General features: G+C 41.6%; 1 protein-coding gene across 4 annotated transcripts in view; it reads left to right on the top strand.

The window, feature by feature from the left end:
• The window catches only part of ADGRL3 (adhesion G protein-coupled receptor L3), a 490651-nt gene that overhangs the window by 84726 nt on the left and 391731 nt on the right, over positions 1-14194 (top strand). For all 4 annotated transcript variants that reach the window (XM_090139058.1, XM_090139055.1, XM_090139056.1 and 1 more), the window contains one exon: positions 7514-7579. The gene's annotated coding sequence lies outside the window, so the exon portion shown is untranslated. The remainder of the gene's footprint in view (positions 1-7513; positions 7580-14194) is intronic.

Here is a 14194-nt window from a genome sequence, read left to right on the forward strand (position 1 = left end):
CAGCAGAAAGATTGTTTTAACTCTCTTTTATATGGTTATTTAAAGAAATACTCAGAATTTTAACTTGGCATGGAAAAGATAGAGCTAATATCTCCTAAGTTTGGATACTGGTGTCTGGTAGGGTTTTTGCTTTGTATGTGTTGTTTTGGTAAGGATTGGAAGGGTTCTAGGCTTGTGTAGTGCTAAGCATTTTATGGCACATTTAAATGTCTATAATATAAATAGCTTTACCATCAGAAGGCATAAATGTCAGCCTATTGACACATTATAAAGACACAAATGGAATGTAGGCTGGCAGACCGGTGCTGGTTTTGAGATTTAATAGTACATCTGTATCATTTATCCCAGTGGGAAATAGCACAGGATGTTGCCTTGTAATTTTTTACTACTGTATAATAAAACTTAACCATAATAAATGTTGTCTAAGCAAGTAAGGCAGCAGATTCTGGATTTCATCCAGTTTCCCTTACCACTTTTCTTAGGTTAGTTTCGCCCCCCCCCCCCCCCCCCCCGGCTTCCCCGTAGCTTAAGACAGTGTTCAATTTCAACTGAATACAAATTGAATGTGGCAAATGCATCCCACCTCTTAATTTGCTGATGTTAGCATTATGTAGCGTTCATTCCTCTGTAAATCATTCATATCCTAAGGTGAGCTGTCTTTGAAGGGGTTTGTTCTGTATTTCTTCATTTCAAGAATGTCTTTGCATGTTGATTGTTTTTCCAAATGTGTATGTTATGTGAAAGTAGCCTTTCCATCAAAAATCAAGCAATGATATTTCACTTTAGCATTACAAGTCTTGTGCAAAGAGAAAGGAGGGATGTAGTTGGTTTATCTTGGTTCAACTGAATTCATTTCATATTTCCTCCCAGGTGATGATGGGACACCTTGCATGTGAGATGCTCTGGATATAGGCTGGCTGCACATCTTCTTTCCAGGCTCACACTCACATTTTGCATTGACAGATTGACCTCGGTAAACCGCTGGTTACTGCTTGCCTTCTTTCTAGCAGATTTGTCTCTGGGGCTGGGAATGTGATGGCTCTGTTCTGCCCTGGGTTCAGGGTCTGAGCTGTCCCAAGAGAAGTCTGAGAACCACTCAGCATTCATTTAGGTACTTCTGTGTTGCCTGAGCAGAAGGGCTCTCTGAGTGCTTTCTAACATCTGGCCAGTGATGCTCCAAGTGAAAAAGAATATGAAAACATTATTCTGTACACATGAAAGTATTGCACATTTGTAAAAAGACAATTAACATAGAAATGAGGGAGGCTTTTGATTCATCAAGTAGATTCAACAGACTGTGTCATTTCCTTGATTCTCATTTTAATTAGGATTAATCAGGTTTATCTCCTAAGGTTTTTGCTTGAAATTTACATGAGACAGAAGACTTCGGTCAGTGGTGTGCCAGTGTAATAGCCCAGACTTGAAGAAATCCAGCTGTGGCATGTATACCCAGGATTAGAATTGACAGGACCCCAGGCTCCCTCCTCCTCTCAGAATAAATGAATTACTGTTGCAGAGAACCTACTGGATCTTCTAATACCAGGACCTGGTTGCTTGCTTCTAAAACCACTTGAGACCAGTATATTGCTTGGAAAAATCCCTGGAAAAAGCCAGCATGAAAGAATGGCTGCTTTCTGCTCCAAAGACACACACAAAGATCTTGCTTAACCCAGCAGCCGTCTGTCCTACAGCCCCCACAACTGGGAGCTGGAGCCAGTTGAGACAAAATGAAGCTGACCTTTTTATCCACAAGCTCAATATATTTTACAGAAGCATATGGATTTGGATGGAGTTTTCTCAGGTTCTGTTTGATAGGTTAGACGTGGAAAATGAGGGAAGGTGGCCAGGTAGTTTGGAAAGAGAGCAATGTCCCAGTGGCCTCGTAGGGGGGGGGAGCATGAAGCTAAGTATGTGTTTTGCACAATGCAGAGTAGAAGCACAAATTCAGCATGCCATGGGTGAGAGCTGTTGTCCCAGCAGTAGGCAATGTCCTGTTTATCTTCTCTTTATTTAATCTTTTTTTGGTCTCTTTCCTGTCCCACAGAAAAAAAAAAAAAAAAAAAAAAAAAACCAACAAATCTTCAAGAAACTTTTACAAAATCAAATTCATCTTTCAGTTGCTAGATGTATTTGTGAGCGAACAAATTTAATCTTGGAAGTTAGACTAATTTATGAACGCGATGAGTGTTTTATTGTGATTGTTTATCTTACCTGAAATAGTTGTCTTGCTATGAAGACTTACAGATAGTGCATAATTTAGCTGCAGTTTGTTTTTGTAGTGGAAGGGATGTGATTGTTCCAGAGTATATGAAATATAAATATTTTCCTATTAGTTATAGGAGGACAAAATTTCATCTATATGGGCTCTACAATGATATTAAGGGTAGGGCTTTACCTTCTTCTGCACTCAGATTTGAAAGCTATTAGGCATACGAACAATAAGAAAATGGGGATAGGAAGCAAAAATTGCTGAAGGGAAAATCCTACTGAGAGCCCACAAAGCGTTTTCGAGCATGTAGAAATGACCTGCTCTGTCCCTGTTACACAGAAGTGTTAAAGTGAGAGCAGGTGACCCCTCTACCCCAAATCATTCATCTGTTATGTCTGTGATGTATTTAGGCTGAATCCTTTCCCAGATGCCTTGGATCTGTCAGTTCCAGTGGAAATTAATGGGATTTTACCATTTGCTTTGAGGAAAGGAGGACTGGACTCTCTCTTGCTGTCTTTGGCAGGAAGGAGCAAAGAGCTTTCCTGTCTGCTCATTTTAAATATTGCATCTTTTTAAGCCTTTTTGCCAGATAGTCTAATTTGTGTTACTGCAATATACCACGCTAGAAAGTTATAGAGGTTAATGTAATGTACAGCACTGTGATACACAACTATAATGGTAGGCTCTAATGTTTTTTAAATGATAAACCAAAGGAATTCATAATACGGGTTGCACTGAATTGCTTGTAATTCTTGCCAAAGATTAGTTTAGCATCGCTTTTAATATTTTATGCACTAAAGTTGTTTGCAAAGACTAAAAGCGTCTCTCACTTTACACACTAGTACTTTGTACTTTCACAGTACAGAGTGTAACGAGAGCACTCTCTTTCAGAGTAATTGTATGGCAAGAAGTTTTGATGAATTCCAGTTTTACTGTCTTTGAAAGATTTTTCTAGTGATCAGTGAAAACTGTTTCAGATTTATGGTGTCATAACTGGCTCGGGTAGTTAGAAATCTTAACCTTTGATAATATCACTGGTTGCATATTAATATTTTTAAGTATCTAAAACACATATGAATGACATAGTAGGTTTTGACTTTAAATGTTACCTTAGAGATTTGACTGCACATAATCCCATTAAAACAGAAGAGTACAAGATAAAATGATCCATTTGCAATTATAATTATGCATATCGAGATTGACCATTCCTTAAAAAATTGCAAGATGGGGAAGGTTGCTTGAGCAATCATATGTTGAAAGCATTGATGGAAGAATAAAGAAGGATCGATTTGTCAGTAATGTGCACAAAAAGTATAGGAAGCATTTATTTGGAAGGTGGAAGGGAGATGGGCAAAAGCTGGTGCTCCATCTCACTTGCTCTGATAGGTCAGGATGATCTAAGCCTGTAGCATCCAGTGGGACTATATTTTGTACATCTCTGAAATGTGTCTGTCAAAACCGTGTGTTGAAAACCACAGAGATGTCCTCCATCAGATGGTGCCCATACTCGTATTAGTAAGTGACAGCTTTGGTTTGTCAGAAAGCAGGCACTTGTCCACCTCTGTCACAAGGTGAATTTTTATCTGGTTGCACTGTAGGATTGTCATGTTCTAGGGATGTATAGACAACTCCTCTTTTCATGATTCAGTGTGTAGGTGCATTGTCATCCAAGGGCTGGATACACCTCTCTCTAGTTCTAAAAAGCATGTTTTCAGATGCAGCATATACCAAGAAAAAGGCATGGAGTGTTTTTTTTTTTTTTTTTTTTTTTTGCAGCTGATCTCTGCTTAGGCCCAAGAGGATATTGCAGGGGGAAAAGAACCTGGGAGACGGAAAGTGTTCTTTTGTATAGACTTAGCTTTTTAGCAAAGCAAGGAGCTCTTTTGACCATCTTACATTTGTGAAATCCACTCAAAGTAGATTTTTTTTTTTTTTTTTTTTTTGCTGTCATGGTTAGCTTTTCCAACACAGAACGCTGTGAATCACTTGGTCTGCTCTTGATGCTTGACAAAGTGTATTAGTTGGTTGACTTAGTACTGGAGAGTCAGCATGAACAGGGCTGTGGCTGAACAGTTGAGGGGATGGTTTTGTTCCAGCTCCTCCAGTGGCCGTTTGACCTTGAACAACTGCTTTTTCTTTCTGCTGTTCCTTGACTGCCTTGTCTTTTTGGAGGATGAGCTCTTTGGGAGGGAGATTTCTTTGTGCTGTGTTCTGCCAACAATGGAGTCTGAACCTACCCACTGCCTCTAGGGGCTTCTCTAACACAAATTATAATTGTTAGCTTTAATCACTTTCATCAAAAAAGCCTGGTAATGGAGGATGGTAGTGTGCAGGATTTAGAAGGATCTGTAGGTTGCGTGTTAATTAAGCCACTATAGGTGAAAGTTGCTGATTTGGTTTCATAGGGCTGATGCAAGATGTTGGTGCCTGGGACTGATGCAGTGCTGCTCCGCATGGGATTCCATCTCCCAAAGCGCCATGCTGGCTGCTTGCTCTTGCACTTGAAATGAGACAGAAATGGGGTGCTTGGTACTACTTCCCCAGCCTCCTGTCAGATGTCTAAACCTTGGTGTGGCTTTCTGCAGGTCCCTGTGCCTTTAGAGTTAATGACTGCATGGGCATTTGGCTTTGCAGCAATACGGCAGCTCAAGGGTGAGCCATCCCATCTCGATGGATTCTCTTCCCAGCCGTTGCTGTAGCTGAACAGACAGTGTTTATCGTTGCTCTCCCTAATAGCAGCTTCTGTTTTGGCACGGAGGTTGAGCAGCGCGCTGGCTTGCAGATTAATTGCCCTTCTTTTGGCATCTAGTGAGGCAGAGCAGCACGCCCGTGGCCCGTGCAGGCGGATGTGTCACTCAGTGCTGGTGGTTTCAGGGTGAATCGGGTTAACAAAGTGGTGTGGAAAGCAGTGGAAGAAAACTAAAGCGATCTCCTGTTGTGAAGGAGGCAGGTGCTGCGAGACTGTGAGCTTTAACAGGAGTCACATATAAAGCAACATCTCCCTTAATACGTTTATTCGGTGTTTTAGGGCATCAGCTAACTCTAAATTCCTATAGTTCCTGCTGTGCACCTACTGCTCGTCAGTGCTATCTTTCTAGCAAGTATTTTGCAAAATCTTTGCTGTGCTGAAATCCGTATATTGTTCCCTTCTGTGATTAAAATAAGAGCAAGAATTCCCCAAATTACATTTGAAATCTGCATAAAAATAGCATACGGCAGAGGCCAACTCAAGGTTATACACTTGGCATTTGGGGAGGGAAACCAAGAAAGATTTACCAGCCAGTACGCTCACATTATGATAAAATAATGGTGAGCTGGGAGGAGAGCATGTACTGCATCCTTAAAATGGCACAGTAGAGCCATAAACCACTGTAAGTTGTGCTATCTCTAGCCCTTTATGCTCCAAGCAGAAGTTAAATCCAGGGTCTCATAAATGAAACAAAGATCTCATCTTAATTTCATTTAAAAAGCTGTTGCAAGGTAATGGGTAACAAACATTAACTTTGTCAGCCTAGGAAACCACCATTTCTGCTCCGTACTGCTGCCATCAATTCGATTATTTTCCAAAAGCTTCTTGGAGTCAGGTGGAGTTCTTGCTATAAAATATAAGCAGAATAAGTCCAAACAAATGGCACTTTTCCTAGAAGTAAAGCATATGAATGCCCTCACGAGGTGTTGCCTGATCTGCTCTACACTTGCAAAACTGTTTTTTTTTTTTTTTTTTTTTTACTGTAACTGTATATATTTGATCAAAATCCAAGGCTGCAAACAGCTGACATCTGGGGAGTTTTTCATTTGTACAATGAGAAATAATAGCCAGTCCAACCCTGAGTTTGTCTGTAAATTTCTTAGATGGCACAAAACCTGTTTATTGCTTACAGAGGCAGTTTTGCTGACAGATGGACCTGGAAAAGGTCTCTTTCTTTCTTCCAGAGCATCCATTTGTGCCTATTATGGAGAAATCATTCAGAAAGTGGCGTGCGTGCTGAACTCTCAGGCCTTGTTTTAAGTTTTAATTTACTTGTCTGAATTCCAAGGTTACTGAATGCAAGTGATTGCTCTTTAGTACGTAAATAAGATTAATTATGCACTGGGGACCAGTGCTTCAGCAGTATGAGCTCCTTCGCTTTCCTACTCCCACAGGACTATCTCTCAAAGAATGTGTAGTACTGGGGTGAAAAGAAATTCTCTTTGGGGCAATGAAGATGAAAGCAGGACCATTCTGGGTCAACTGTGTTAAAACCAGAGTCCTTGGGTTGCTTTTTTTGGCCTACAAAATTCTTAGGGCTGGCCTGGCTGTGGTGTAGGGACGACAGCAAGGGAAGGAGCAGTGGGAGAGCTGTCCCAGTAAGGAAAATCTCAGAGACCAGCTGCTATTCGCGAGTCCTTGGGAACAACTGGACTCAATGCTGGATCCTTTTGTATATGGGCTCTGCAATTGTTGGCTGCCTTGCCATTTTAATATACTTCTTCCAAATTCTATAACGTTTCTTGGAAACAAACAGGACAGGAGAAGTCATTGCTGTTTCACTTCCATGGATTTTTAATGTTTTAATTGCTTAAATGGAATTGGGTGACGTCCCAGGGTCCTATGCCATCCAGCTTGACTCTGGCAAAACTGATAACAACAGAAGTTTCATATGTGGCAACCCCAGCTATGAAGGAGCAGTGTTTAATGTGTAAATAGTTGCACTAAAGCCAGCGCTTACAGGAGGCTGACCTGGATCCATGCATTTCATGCTTTTATCAATTAATGTTACATTTAGTGTGAAGCACTACATTTAGAAGAAAATACTGAAAGCATAAGGGGGTGAAGTTTATCATGTAACTGAAGAACAGCGATTCTTACAGTTATGATTTATGTTCTTTTCAAATCAGATATTTCAAGTGCAACAGCTATCTAAACTATCTAAAATATATGATAAATCCTCAAGCATAACAGTAGTTTATCAAGATCACATTGGTGTCTGTTACAGTGAAGAAATACTCATGTACGTGCATGTGTATTTGTTTGCTACCTGTATATCTCTCTTTTTTTTTTTAATTGGTTGGCAAAGGTAGCCTTTGATAGTTGCATGCTATTATTGTTTTCATATTCAGAGATACGCTGCATAGAGATTAAAAAAAATGTACACAGGCTTTTAAAAAGCAAATCTGTTGTCCGAAAACATTTGTTCATTGCTTCATCCTCTGCTGCAGAGGAAGTTTATAAATTTCTGTATAGCAGAAAGTTCATGAGTGCCTAATAAGTCCTCAGGGGCAAGTATAATTGTTTTTTTAATTATTTTTTCTCTTTGTTTCCAGAAATGCTGAATTCAGTACTCTGCAAAAATAGCGTATGGATTTTCAGCACCTGAAGAACAAGAAAAGGTAATTATTGCATCTTATGCTCTAGTACTATTTGTTAGCCATGCTATAATATTAAACCACTCAATCATGTCACGTGAGTCTGTACTCGTACTGTCTCTGTATGTGGATTGTGTTTATTTTCAGTTACACGTTCGCAATTTCTTGAGAATATTCTTTTATAGGAAGGGAGCAGGGAAACAAAAGCAGGAAAACATACAAAATACTGAAGTAAAATGATACGGAATGGTACACTGTGAAATTTTTCAGTGTGTGTATACATGTTAAGCAATTATAAGAGGGGAAGAGAATGAAGGTTTAGGTGTGCTAATGAAAAATTCTTAGGAACTCTCTGTATTTGCAAGCTTGCCTCAGACAGCCTTATAACACAGCAGGCAAGCATGGCAGGAGGCACAGCATTCATCACTACAGCAGTGTGATGTTCTGGTGACCAAGTCACCTGTGGGGTGATGTATCCTGTACTGGAGGTTGTAGACCTGCTGCCACCTGTGAACCCACCTCCTGCAGCCAAGGGCCCTGATCCTCTTGGGTCATGACATTTTGCTTGGGCACTGAAGCTCAACGGGGTTGTTGCTCTGTTGCTGGTGTTAAACAAAATGCTATTCATCAAACTTTCATGAGCCACTTTACCAGGGGCTGCATCTTGAAAGACGAGGCTCTGGAAAGCAGCGAGGAAAGCGATGCTGCTTTGTATTGCTACCATCTCATGTATTTTGTTTCACCTTTTTTCCAAGGCTGAGAAACAAGCACGTCTGCAGGACCTTGCGTGCTTTTGCACTTTGCTCCTTTCCGGAGACAAATGACATACAAGTTGAACAAGGAGGGCATGGCCGTGTTGAAGGATTGTATTCATGTTACAGCTGGTACATCCTTCCAGCTGTACAGCTGTAGTAATTTCAGTGTGAGACATGTACACATAGATGCCACAGCATGGAGAACAAAGGAAGTCTGTAGCATGAAGATCTAAAATTCTGAGTATTAAAGAGCTAGCATGTGGAGATGCAACGACGCAAAGGTGAAGTGACACAGAGAGCACAAGCAAGGAATGTTGGGGGATCAGGAAAGTTTATGTATGAACTGCTACCATGTTCTTAGAAGACACAACATCGTTTTGGGTTGAAAAACGCATGTGAGTGACATCTTGTGTTCACTTTGTCTGCAGTACTGCGCTGCCAGTAATTAGAATAATCATGTTAGAGGCAGCAGTAAACAAAGAGGGAAAACACAAATCACAGAAGTTGACAGATGCCATCTTCATGTATCAGGCTTTGGAAGCCTGTCTTCCCTTCCAACAAACGGAAATGCTGTCAGTTCTCAGGAAGTGTGTAGGAACACAATAAAAGGGCCTACATACAATCATAGAATCATTAAGGTTGGAAAAGATCACTAAGATCATCTACTCCAACCATCAGCCCATCATCACCACGTCCAGTAAACCACATCACTAAGTGCCATACGCACCCTTTCCTTAAAAGGGTTGAGGGTAAATGTTGTCAACTAATACCCATTTCATCTTGCTCTCATTCTTGCCTATCTTCTGTGGTGGACTCTGTGTGCATCAGTTTAATACAAAATTATAACAGGAGAGAAAAAACAGGAGACTGAAGGAGAAGCTCTAGGATTAAATTAACCTTTGATTAAAATACACTAAAATTTTATAAACCATGCTCCCCTGTTGTATTTTCGTCATAGTGTTTTGAATTCCCTTCTACATGATGATAAGTGGGACTCTTTTTGTTGGATTCTTCCATTGGGATTTACAGTGTCATGTAAAGCTCTGTAATATGTTGTGTTACCATCGCCAGCTTGCTTCTCTGCCCTGGGACTGTTATGTGTGGGCATTTAATGTGTGTGGAAACTGCAAGAAAAATGTAATGGGGGCTCAAAAAATTTATTACTCTGACCATGACATTATTTTATCCATGTCAAAAACAAATTCAAAAATCCAATTTCTTTAAAATCATGAATTTCAAAAAGGAAGTAATAAGAATTTTTTAATTTTTTACATTTTTCTGCCTAGTTATCCTGCAGATCACAGCAAAATGTTGTGTGTTGGCAAAGAGAAGGACTGTGCAGCACTGTGCAGTTCGCTGCTATTTTGATTGCTTGGTTTTCTTCCACAAAAAAAGTGTAAGATTAGACTCTAAGTTATCTGAACAATTTTAAATCTCAGCAAATCCAATCCTCAGTGTTTATTTGTGCTTTTGGTACAATTTTAAGGAGATTTCTGAGAAATCTGTATTTCTCAAGCAAGTAAGAAACTAAATATACTCCCAGATTCATCATGGCTAAGTGCTTCCCAAGGACTTGGAATGAAACTCCCTGTGCTTTAATGCAGCATGGCTCAAACACAGGAATTATTCCCAGAGGGTTTCTTAAGAGCTATAGATGTTGTTTTAACGTCTAAGCATGAGCAATATCATAAGTAGATAAGGCTATGTACGTTGCAAAGTAATGGCTGCTTACATTGTTATGTTTGATCAAGGTGTTATTTTTATCAACCACTCGTGTTCTCTGTGGTCAGGTGGCCACACGGTTTCTTTCAGCCTGCGAAAGGGATCCCACAGAGCCATTTAGCTCTGTCATCTGTACGAGCAGGGCAGCTGTGAGCTCTGTGATTCTTCCAGACGTGGTTCAGCAGTGTCCTTCCATCTGGTGCAGTGTGTTGCAGTGGCCAAGCAGATACTTTTCAGATGCTTGTGCTGTTTTCATTATATTGAATAGACACCAGCTTCTCTGTGTGTGCTATACTTTGGAAAAGGTGTTGCCCCATAGTCTGGGAGAGGTGACATCTATGTGGGTATCCACCCTCATGGAATAGGAACTGGGGACTTTTTGCTGGCAAGGATGGATTTTGCACCATGTGAGGGTCTGCCATCAGCTTGTCTCAGCTGTTAGCATCGGCCTGAACTTTTAGAAATTGAGATTTTATTTTCATTCTCTGCATACCCAGGCCAAAGTAAGAGATCCCAAGGCTCAAGGGCATCCGTAGCACTCTTCTCTTTTGTACTCGGTGTCTTTTTCTCTTTTTTAAATGGCTGGCCATGACATTAAGATTTCTAATTAATTTAGAAACCACAGGCAGTTGAAGAGAGTGAGCAATGTAATAACTGGGCCATGGGGCAGAGTAAAAGCACATCAATTATTCAGGCAGTCACTGCTGCTTATTCCCTTCCCGGAGCTGCGCTGGCTGTCAGTGTGTGTCAGCTATGCCGCTAATGCCCTTCAGAATTTACATGCATAAACAGTGGCCTTTTAAAATCTGTGTGAGGATAACTTCAGCCTTTCAAACGATGGCTGCCAGCGCAGCAAGAAAAGTGTGCTCTGTTTGGCGAGTGCTCAGGGCCCCGTCCAGTATTTTGGGTGCCTTGTTAAGAATGGGGATCTTGGCAGTGCATCTGCCGGAAGCCTTTGGGGCAGAGTTGTTCCTCAGAAAGGTGAGGGGCAGTCTGAGCCATGGGAAGAAAGAAACAGTCTTGCTTTAAAATGCAGATCATGGCCGAGAGCCCTCTCTCTGAGCCAGGGAAGAGCAGCATCTCTAACGTATCCTTCTTTCCTGCTGTTTCTGTGAAATCCTCATGCAGAGATGTCCCAGGTGGCTCTTGGGCTGGATGGACCCAGTGTACTTGCACTGTGGGTACAAATGTCAGAAAGCAAAGAAGCCTCCTAGCCAAAGGTGTTCTTTCCTCCAGCTCCTCTTCCTCACTGTCATGGCTATTTCACATTCAGGGCTTTAACTTAGTGGTTTGAAAATAAGGACTGGGGGCTCCATTGGATTTTCTGCCGTGGGCTCCAGGCAGAGCAAGCACAAAGCCTTGTTTTGCTGGCTGGCCTGCCTGTGCCCACTGCTCGAGGCACCCACCTTGCTTTCTAGAAAGTGAACTGATTTGTGAAGGCGACGATAGAAAATGAGCTTTGCTAATTATGTGTTGTGACGGCGAAATGACCGGCTTCAGTTTGGAAAGCGCTGGCTGTAATTAACAGTGAAAGGCTTTATTCTCTGATCTGTGCAGCCATTTATGAATCACTTCTCCCCATGGAAACTTTTAAATCTGTCTCACTGGGGAGCCTGAGGAGGAACAGGTAAAATGGATTTGCTTTAATAGCTGTGGTTGTAACTTAAACACTTGAAATGATATTAAGCATCTTTCTCCATTAGCATTTCATGTTGATCCTGATGATATACCAGCCGAGGCTAAGACAGGATCAGCATTCATTAAATGGAAGAAACTAAACTCCGCAGACAAACGCTCTAGCTAAATGGGGCCTTCACTGCACTGAGAACAAGAATGCAATTAGCTGAAATGTTTGTTTACAAAATCTAATTCCTGGGGAGTATCTACTCAGATTGTCGCTTCCATTTCTTGGGTTGTGTTTGTTGCCAGGGCTTGCAGTTTTTGTAAAGTTCGGCTGTAGCACATATATAATGGATCGACAAAATGTGGACAAAGCTGAAGAGCATCAGCTGTGTGGGCAGGTGGTTCAGTGAGGTACCTCTCCCAGACACCTAGAAGAGCCCTCAGGCCTGGGAAGCCCCTTCACAAGAGGCTTTGGCTTCATTCCCCACTTCTATTTCTGTGGTGATGGACATCCTAGAGTACCAACTGCCAGTCTCCTGTACAACTTCTTATGGAGCTGCTGGTGTGCCAGAATTTATTTGTACATTCCCCCAGTGTATTTTGCAGTTATTTGTTGCAGTCAGTAGTGTAATAGCTGTGAGATGTTCTAGTTATTAAATGGGTAGACTGAAAAAAAGCTGGAAATAATGCAGCACTGAGTATTGTTGTCAGTCTACCCCCATCCCCCATGTGAACCCTAAACCAGGGAAATAACAGACTCCAGCTGGGTCGGGATGGGTTTTTCTGAGGGTACTGGCGTGAAGAGCTTTGCCACCTTCTCTCTTGTTGGCTGAGAATCTTGGGCAGCGTTGGAATGTAATTTAGCTCATCTGCTATAGTGAGTTGGAAATGCAACTTCTCCTCTGGTTACAGAAGGAACAAGAGAGTTGCTTTTATTATTATTAATGATGATGATGATTATTTATTTGTACGCTAAATTCAAGCTGATAACATAGTTAAAAGGTTATATTTTGGTGAAGGAAGAAACACAGGAAAACTATTATAGGGAAATGTAAACATGGCTTGTGGGAGCTAGATGAGAAAACTGATCCTGACAAGAATAAAATGGCTCACGCCGCTTTTAATATTGGTTATGCATGAAGGGAAGGGAGAGCGAGTGCTCAGGCTCTTCATTCTGTGCCTGTGCTCAGGTGATGAAGTACCACTGGTGGGTTTGATTTGTTGCTGCACGGGGTTTGTGGCGTGTAAAGGATCAGATGTTCCGAGCATGTGTTGATACCAACAAAATAGCACGTATTAATTTTAAAGGATGTAATAAAGCATTACTTTGCACGCTAGGATAAAATGCTGCAATATTTATTAGCTCATTTACTTCATGCTATGGCACTCTACTTTCTTTGCAGTTATTTCTTGTGGCTTCCTTTCTGATAAATAGGGTGTCTGGACTTGTTCATCAGGTGACATTGGGCATGTAAGCATTTCCTGGACACATTTGCCTCATGTGTCTGGTGGCAAACATTGAACAGTTACCAGAATAATACAATTTCCTTCCCATTTGCTGAATACAGGATATTAATGGAATAGTCGGTGTAATCTGTTTGGCGATGGCTTATAGGCATGTTAAATGATGGGGAACAGACTAATGAAGACCATCCTATTGATGGATAAGGGTGACAATTTACCAACCCCAGAGTAATTGAAATAAAACAAAGCTGCTTTTGCCTAATCTGCAGAGCAGCAGGCGACACACGGGTGTTTAGCGGCATGTCTGGAAGGTGATTGTGGTGTGTGGGTCTTGGGAGGACGCCAAGCCCTAAAAATCCTTTGCTGTTAAACCAAAAAGGACCATCTCTGTGTAGTTAACGTGGACCCCACTGGTCCTGTTGCAGTAACGTCTCCTCCTCTCCCAGGAGCAGAGCAGGGAAGTCAGGCTGGAGCAAGGCAGGGACATTTTGCAAGATGGTTGCCCTAACTGCCTGCAGCAGTCAGCCAGTGCAGGACTTTGCTGCAGCCAGTGCAGGAATTTGCTGCACTGGCACCAGGTTTTCAACTCCTGCTGGTAATGTTAACCCAAGAAGGCACAGCCAGGCCTTCCACGTTGCATGGTCTCTGCTTGGGCGAATGCTCCTTGCTAGAGGCTGCTCAGGTGTCCCCTGGGATCTGATGCTAATGCAGCATTAAAACACTGCTTTTTCAGTGTAAATACTGGAGCTGACAAATGCTGTCTTTAATTTGTGAGAAGTGTTCCCAGTATTATGCATTTACATATGCCCGAGAGTCTATTCTCAAGACACTGCATGGGTCTGTCTCCTATAAAACTAACTGTCCTGTTAGGAGAAGGTCCTGCTACTTTAATAAGATACATATATTTGTGTCATAGGTGGGTTTTTGCTGAGGTAATAGAAATCCTGAATGGTGGCAAATTCGGTTTGAAGTATATTGTGCTTCCCTGTCCTTTCATCTCCCCTCTCTCATGCCCTCTTCCTTCCCACTTCTTCCTCCTCTGGAACTAGGAAGGGAGGTGTCTTCCCACCCCTTC

The sequence above is a fragment of the Phasianus colchicus genome, chromosome 4 (assembly GCF_987193195.1).
Source record: "Phasianus colchicus chromosome 4, bPhaCol1.hap1.1, whole genome shotgun sequence".
Classification (NCBI taxonomy): domain Eukaryota; kingdom Metazoa; phylum Chordata; class Aves; order Galliformes; family Phasianidae; genus Phasianus; species Phasianus colchicus.